Here is an 8,067-nt window from a genome sequence, read left to right as displayed (position 1 = left end):
CCTGTAACCGATCCCCATAGGTTAAGCTTCACTCGTGAAAAGCCTGGCGCATGCTTTAGCGAGAGTTACTCAACTTCAATCGCCCTACTATCATCATAATCTCCCATCCGTCAAATCCAAAAAAATACTTTAGTCGAGTATTTTTTTTAATGTTTTCCCTTAGTGAAAATTTCTTTCATTTCCTGGCTTCGAATGATGGACTAATGTTTCCATCAACAACCCCGTGACAAAGAACAACCCCTCATTGTTAAAGGGGAAAGGACTGCTGCTCGTTTAGGAAGATGAGAGATATATCAAGATTCTGGGATAATCATTGGTCCATCTAAAACGGTGGAACGAATTTCCAAGGGGCACAAAACCAATACATATGCTTTCATTCTCGGTCCCCTTCCCTTACAATTTTCGCTTCAACCCCCGTAGTGAGTACTAGCTGAATGACACAGCGTCACGCTTTTCGCCTGGGCGTGTTTTGACAGTTGCTGCTCCGACACCTCTGGCACATTCATTAGAAAGTGGTTCTCATTTTTAAAGCGGTAAGTTGTTTCAATGTATTTTAATTTTGCTCCATTCGGAATTTTTATGTTCGACCACTGTGTTTCGAATATTTGAATTTATGTAGAACTACAACCTGAAGCTCGTCAATCGACCCAATGACTGCTCCTTCTCTTCTATTAATTATTCACGAATAATTATACTTAAGAGATAGCTGACTAAAAACAAAAGAAACAGATGGTAAAATGAAGTATGAAGAACAGGGCAAAACGAATTGTCTTCAACGGTGGATATCTCCTGACGAAACAATACGATGTCAATGATTGGAAGCTCATTACGAAAAGAAAAACAAACATTAAAAATGGAACAAAATACCCGAAAATTTACCCTACCGGCTGAAGTCATTTATAATTAATTGTGATCAATGAAAATACGCAAGATGGTTTCGAGTCAAGGGGTTGAGAACCCAGATGAGGATCCCAGCTGTCTGGATTTAGATGTTTAGGATAATGCGGTGTGGTTGGAGAACCTTACAACAAAATAATGTAGTCCACTCTGAATGGCACAGGCCCGAAACGAGGCGTGAGATAACCCCACGACAAAGACACTATTTCAATTCCCGTAGGTGAAAAATCCTAGTATATCGGAATGAAGAGAGATGGAAGAAGTGAGACCGGCAACACTGGCACGAAGTAACAATTTCTCTAGTGGTTATTTGTAGACAGATTCGACACCTCGACAATACTCGTGGAATCATAATGGATCTCGTCTTTTTTTTTGTTGTAATGGACCAGGTCTTAGAGAGATTATGGTTTTGGACCCCAGGTATTTGTTGTGGAGGCCCTCTGTCTCCATGGACGGTTGGTTGGGATGCCACGAGGCCAGCAAAAAAGGTGTGAAAAACCAATGGGGATAAATCTCGAAAGGATCTACGGGTTTTTTTTTCCCGAGATCGTTTCATGCTCATTGTTGCGGTAAGAAGTTTTTCGTATTTTAGGATATTTCGATCTTACGGCCACTTCTTCCGGCTAGTGGATCGAAGATCATGCCCTCTTGGATGCTCGAGGAGCATGATAATTGAGGGTGAGAAGAATAATATTTACGAGTTTTTATGATATTCTAGTCCAGTATAGAAAAGAATTGCGTCATAATCTTTTAAGTACTCAATTCGTTGGCTATTCATTCAGTAGAATAAATATTTTTATCAGACTAAGTATGTATGTGACATTTTTATATAAATTCTTCAATTTATTAAATAATAATATGTATGATAAAAAGCTACGGATGAACCTGGCTCATTAAATTTTACTAAATTTGTTTAAAATCGACGAATAATTACGATTGTCAATTAGTTATTAAAATTGGTTCTAAATTTGGAAATTTATTGAATAACTCGATGATAACCAAATCTTTCAGAGTTAATCACTGAATGATTGAGAAGATTAAAAATTTTTTAATTGAGTTGAGTTTTTATGTAACTAAATAAATTCAATAGGAAATATTATGATCGAGTTTAAATTTGGGCGTATTCTCGACAAAATTTATTTACATTTCATTCGAGGAGCATGAAAGAGAATGAAACTAGTCGTTTCAAAATTAAAAATGGAAAGATATCGTCTTACCAACATCAATACTAGAGACCCGGCTGAGTAAAGGTTCACACGGGGTTAATAAGAGGTTAGATATAACTTGGCATTAGGATACCATAATGCGACACTGGCCCTGCGCACATTTAATTTAAGTATATCCCGTTGTGTACGTGATTTCAATGGGGGTGTGTCTCAGGGCCCCCTTTTTCGAGTTTCAGACTATGGGGGTAACTCTCGCATGGGAAACAAATAATATTTTCTTAGGTGTTTTCCACTCTCAAATTTTTTCATACAAATAGAGAAAAATATTTTTCAAACGCGAATATGAGACATCATCATTGAGTAAAAAATTTGTGATGCAAAAAGACTGAATAGATGCGTTTTATCTCCAAAAGTTCAACATGAAAGAGTCAATGTCAGATTTTCTTCCGTACAGGGCTTTACTTCAGGGGTATCCCTGGGATGTTTCAGGCGTCACTGCCCCTCCGAAGTTACTAAGCCGCTTAGTACTATGAGGTTTATGTTGTGCCAATGGAGTATCCTAACTCCATCACCTTATGTACAAAACTCATGTTCCCCTAATACCAAAATGTTGGGTATTATCCGATTCCTACTCCGCATATGCTGGCAATACGACCACAATTCAAGCCACACGGGGTAAAGGTTTTAAATGTTTTACTGGTTGTAACAAAACGCTCGTTAAATACTCATTCCAGATCGTTGGACATTCTGAGTGTTTTTTTGAAATTGTACAAAATGGTAGATTTAGCATCGTAAAAGACTGAATCACTGAATTTTTTAATCAATTAATGCACGAACAAAAAAATTTTTAAGGAAAAAATTTGAATTATTCACCTGAACGATTTGATTCCGAATTGGGAGCATTCAAACATTTATTATACTTCTAAAGAATTGTACAATATTATTTAAATTTATTGAAGATTGTTTAAACTGATAATGAGTTCATTTGATCTTGAAAGCTACATTTAATATTTTACTAAGCTGGTAAGCTTTAGAAAACAAATTCGATTATTGATATTCTGAAAAATTAGGTTTTATGATTTTTTTGCAGATGTGCATTTCCTCGAATTACTATGATGAATGGAATTCAAAAAGGCGTTCTAATAAAAATGTGAAGTTAAGAATATTCACTGATGAGTTTCGTTATGAATTAAATTTTCATGAAAAATGATTTAGTTTCCACATTATTTTCAATTCAAATTTCTTCCTCCTCTCTCACACAAGAAGATTTTAATTTTTATACTGTTTAGCTTATAATTTACCCTCGAATGTGAGTGTAAAGACGGCATAACTGACGGAGACTGCGGATTAAACAGGGGGGTGAAATGCTATTATTATAAGGGGTGCCCTTCCATCTCCTCTGAGCACTAAGTACCCTAGTTAAGTATGTTGTTTAAGCCAACACGGTAAGTAACCATCCCCGGAGAAATTTTGGTGAGCTCTGTCAGAGTTACAGGAACTTCTTTTTTCCCCTAACTCTTTGGGCTACGTCCAAGTCATTTTCCACATTTGGAAAATAACATAAAAAATGAATGTGCGGAAATGAGCAATTACATCATGAATAATTTTCAAATACTGTATGATTTTAGTAACTAACTTCGCCAGTTTCATTAACCACTAAGAATCGAGGATTAGCAGTGACATAATTTCCCGAGAAAGACAAAATTCATGAAATTATTGTCCAAAAAATATTATCTATTTTGAATTTTTATTTCTCAGCAAGTATTCAGGTATCAAATGCCCAACGAGACCTTGAAATTTCAGTTTAACCGTGAGATCTAAGATCTCAGAGTCGGTAGTTACCCAGCGACAGACGTATAATTTCCTGGAAGCTTTGAATTGAACAGTTCTCACTCAACGGTACCGAGTGAGACGTACAGTGCAACTCAGCTTCTCAGTCTTCATAGAGCTGGAGGTGGTTACGTAGGGTGAGGAAGCTCATTAACAGGAGCTTTTCTCGGTTCCCTTCGTTTCAGAGGCTCTTATACCCACAACCTTAAACTCTCCATCTTGTTGAATTTTCTCACGACTGAAAACCCCCCCAACCCCCTTCAATTTCTCGTCTTTGATGGGGTAAAAGAGTAAATTTTCGTGAGTCCTTTCTACTTTAAGGGAACGGATGGGTAACCAAGACAAATTTTCGAGTATTTAGCTAAGTAGTTGGAGTCTTCACCACCAACTTTAGTTCAATTGATACGATACGATATTATATAAACGATTGTTCTATATTTGGAATATTTTCTGGAATATTTTTAGTATTTTTTTACTTGTAAGAATTATCTATTCATTTCATATGAAAGTTCCTGTGTTCTTAAAAATGTCTGTCTCGAATTCCATGGAAATTTTAAACAAATTTGAACATTCGAAATGGACAATCTGATGAGAAAATCACTGGTTAAATTAATTAATAAAAATAGAAAAATTAATCATTTGAAATAATGCACGGAATATTATTCTAGATTTGAAATTTAATTACTTTCATACTGAATAGTGATGTTATGATTAAAAAATTCACATGACTTAGGAACTACTCATTTTTCTAGAAATGTCTCCCAGAAAATATTCATAGAAGACGTATCTTGTTGCGATCGACCTGGTCCAAATAATTTTTGTCTTAAACAATGTGTCCTCACGTGACAATTAATTGATGATAAACAAATTAATCCAAGTCTAGTAATAAATCCCCGCATTTTTTCCCCAATGGAACCTCTCGTTCCCCATTCGTCTCCAATTAAACCCAATAATTATGTTCAGTCGATATTCCAGAATGCGGGTGATCGCATCGATTGGCCCACCGAACTACCAAAAAGCCGCATAATACAGGAATAACTCTCAATAATTCATCAATACCACCCAGCCTTCAACCGCAGTTTTATTCCTTCCCTATTTCATTTCGCAATTTCTCCCTTTTCATCTTTTTTCCCAGCAAACAGAATCAAGCGAGGTGCGAAAAGACCGATGTACCTCTCGTGTGCTTTCACAATGCTGGTGCTTTTATCGGGTTTCGGAACGAGTTTTACAAATCAAGTGTTCGGGCTTCCGATGAAAATGAAAAAAAAAAGAGGAGGAGGAAAGGGGAGAGTGTAAAGGTTGGAGAGGAGACGAGTGTAAAAAAAGGGAGAATGAAACGCGAACAGAACAAGAGACACAAGGGCCAGAGGGAGGAAGAGAGAGAGAGAGAGGAAGAGTGAGAGATGAGAAGGGGGAAAAGCGGAAAAAAGAAAAACCCCTGGCACTTCCGCCAGCCGGGTCGATCGACACCGCGAAATGTGGGTGATGCAAGCGCGAAATAAAGGGCGTGGTTTTAGCTCGCTGTCGTGGATTGGCTGCCAACTTGGCTCACCGGTCGATACCAGGCGCCTATATACACCGACCTGTACATTTGATACTTCTCTGGCGCACAAGCGTCCTCTCATTTCCACCGCTATATATATATATATATATATAGATTTTTTTTTATCGCAACCGAAATAACTCGACTCTTTTCAGGTGAAACGTAGCAAACCGATGGGCGGCTGGATGGTTGTCATGAAGGATGGACGAGAACAGGGGATTTTGTACAATGAATTAATACATGAGTGGGACAATATGATACTCACAATTCCCTTCATCGTACGTATGAAGTCTCGTTGAGGACAACAATGCAAAATAGATGAGTTAATCGACAAGTTCCTCTCGCCATTTCGATAGTTACTTGGGGAGTGGATGTGGCGGATTGGATTGCGCGGGGGGAGATACGTATGTCCTGTTGGTAGATGCTTCCGTTTTGAAATTGTCACTCTGGAAAAGTAGATTTATAATTTTTAAAAATTAGCTGATTAAACACACGAATCCGATTGTCAAAATTTAATTATATTTTCGAATTTTGTAGCTGTAAAATTTGAAACAGAGATTGGTAGAATTATAATCAGTCATGAAGTTAGCTAGAATGATGATTATACAACTAATTGAAGAATTAAATTCGCAAATTAAAAATTAATTGTTCAATTGTATTTAATATTTCATTAATCTGCTGTAAACTTATTTAAAAAGTACTTGATAACAATGTGGATCTATCGCTAATTATAAGCGTGTTTTAAAAGGGGAAATACGATTCAAATTTCCGTTTGCAGAAAAACTCAAGTTTTTCCTCTATGTCAACCTCGCCTTAAAGAAGTATATTTCAATTACAACGAAGTCCTTGAGTGCAGTAAATAAAAAATAACTGGGAAAATTTTTCAGAAAATATTTGTCATTGATAATTTCTTGCAAATACGCGAACCTCGATATGGGTCAGAATTTGATCGATGAAAGTCTCGCTACAATTACTTTCCTCCTCAATAAATTAACTAAAAGGATATCTTTTCTATTCTGAACTAAATTATCTTGTTGATATGGTGAGTATGTTTATTTACCTTTGAGGGATTCCTCACTGGTACCATGATGCAGTGATGATAATCACCCGGCCAACAGGAACATCACGTTAGGATTCTCCAATCGTCGATATTTTGTGCACATCAGACAAGTTTCAGAGGATTTCTTCAGGGCTATTACTTTCGTTGATAGTCTCAAAATCACTCTGGATGTTGAGAGCCCCTGATAAATGGTGCAATGTAGAGTAATTCATCAGCCTCCGAGGACATCGAGTAACCCGATCCTCCGCATAACCTCACTCTGTCTCCCTCTCATTCCAATTGCACTGGAGCCAATATAGGGTCACGCAGCCCCCACTCGTTAATTCACCAGTCGATTTTTTCATCTACCTCCAGGCTATATTCGTCATTATTAAACTTGATGATGAATGCTCAGATGCCCGCATCGATCATGAGAATTGACCTCAAAGTCCGAAACCACAACACGACGGAGAGACCAATGGATAAACAGTATTTACAAGTTGATCTCTAGCCACTTCGCTGGCGGCGATTCACGATTTACGTGCTTCCACTGCGGGGACTAGTCTTCAGGCACCTCTTGGAGATTATTTTGGTTTCAACGATGACGTACCACCTCTGACAACACGACATGATATTCGCACTATCAACCAATGTCTGTCAGTCCAAAACGAATGCACACACCACAAATCACAACACTGCACACACAATCCACTAAAAACTCACTAAAAAACACTAGATCATCAAAAAATCCCCCCATAAAAAAAAACGAGACAACCAGTTCACTAAAGAATTAACACAAAAGTATGACTTTATGACTTTTACGACTCTAGGGGTGAACGAAGTGAGATTATCACACTTTCAATCCTAGAGGCACAAAAGGTCGTCTGCCCACAGCAGTAAAAGTATTTTCTAATGATGTGATTATAACCTCACATTCATCACAAAATATTTTTACTCCCAATAGGCGTAATTTACTATTTTTATTATTTTCCCCCACAACCACCACTAAACGAACTAAATGTCTAGAATAGCTTGACTAGATTGATAACTCAATCGCGAAAAATTGTATATTCAACCGCGAACACCTTAACAGTCCCAAAGCTATCGGAGAATAATAAGAGCCTATCACAGCGAAGTGTCCTCCCGTCTCGACCCCCCATCCTCCCGCAACACACCGTGAACACCAAACTCTTTAGCAATTTCACAATTTGTCCATTGGTTTTAATAATGAATTAGAATTCACTGTTCATAGTTTTCCTCGTTAACTAATTATTCTCTCCATACCTTGGAACAGCTATTTTTCACTCAACGATGATCCTTACATCACGAAACACGAGACGATACACATCGCGGCCGGGCAAATGCTTGTGTCCAAATAAACACGGCGAATTGATACCACCTCGAAGCTCAACGCTAGAAACAAAATAAACTGTAAATACACCACACCGACGAGAAAATCACTGAAACTTTGACGATATAATAATAACGAGATACAAATAAAAATTATTTTTCAATTATTCTCGTGATAAAATGGAAAATTAAGTGCGTAATAGACAATTAAACTGGACAACAATAAATACCTTCAACGGGAC

General features: G+C 37.4%; 1 protein-coding gene across 1 annotated transcript in view; it reads right to left on the bottom strand.

Moving 5' to 3' along the window:
* The window catches only part of LOC135159843 (uncharacterized), a 131,050-nt gene extending 123,320 nt beyond the window's left edge, over nt 1-7,730 (bottom strand). Inside the window, exons 1-2 of the mRNA XM_064115934.1 lie at nt 6,497-7,730; nt 5,702-5,882 (exon numbers count right to left, since the gene is read on the bottom strand). The gene's annotated coding sequence lies outside the window, so the exon portion shown is untranslated. The remainder of the gene's footprint in view (nt 1-5,701; nt 5,883-6,496) is intronic.
* Between the last annotated feature and the right edge of the window lie 337 nt (nt 7,731-8,067).

This window comes from Diachasmimorpha longicaudata, chromosome 2, assembly GCF_034640455.1.
Source record: "Diachasmimorpha longicaudata isolate KC_UGA_2023 chromosome 2, iyDiaLong2, whole genome shotgun sequence".
Lineage (NCBI taxonomy): Eukaryota > Metazoa > Arthropoda > Insecta > Hymenoptera > Braconidae > Diachasmimorpha > Diachasmimorpha longicaudata.
Note: the sequence above shows the minus strand (reverse complement) of the source record. Positions and strands in the feature narration are given on the sequence as shown.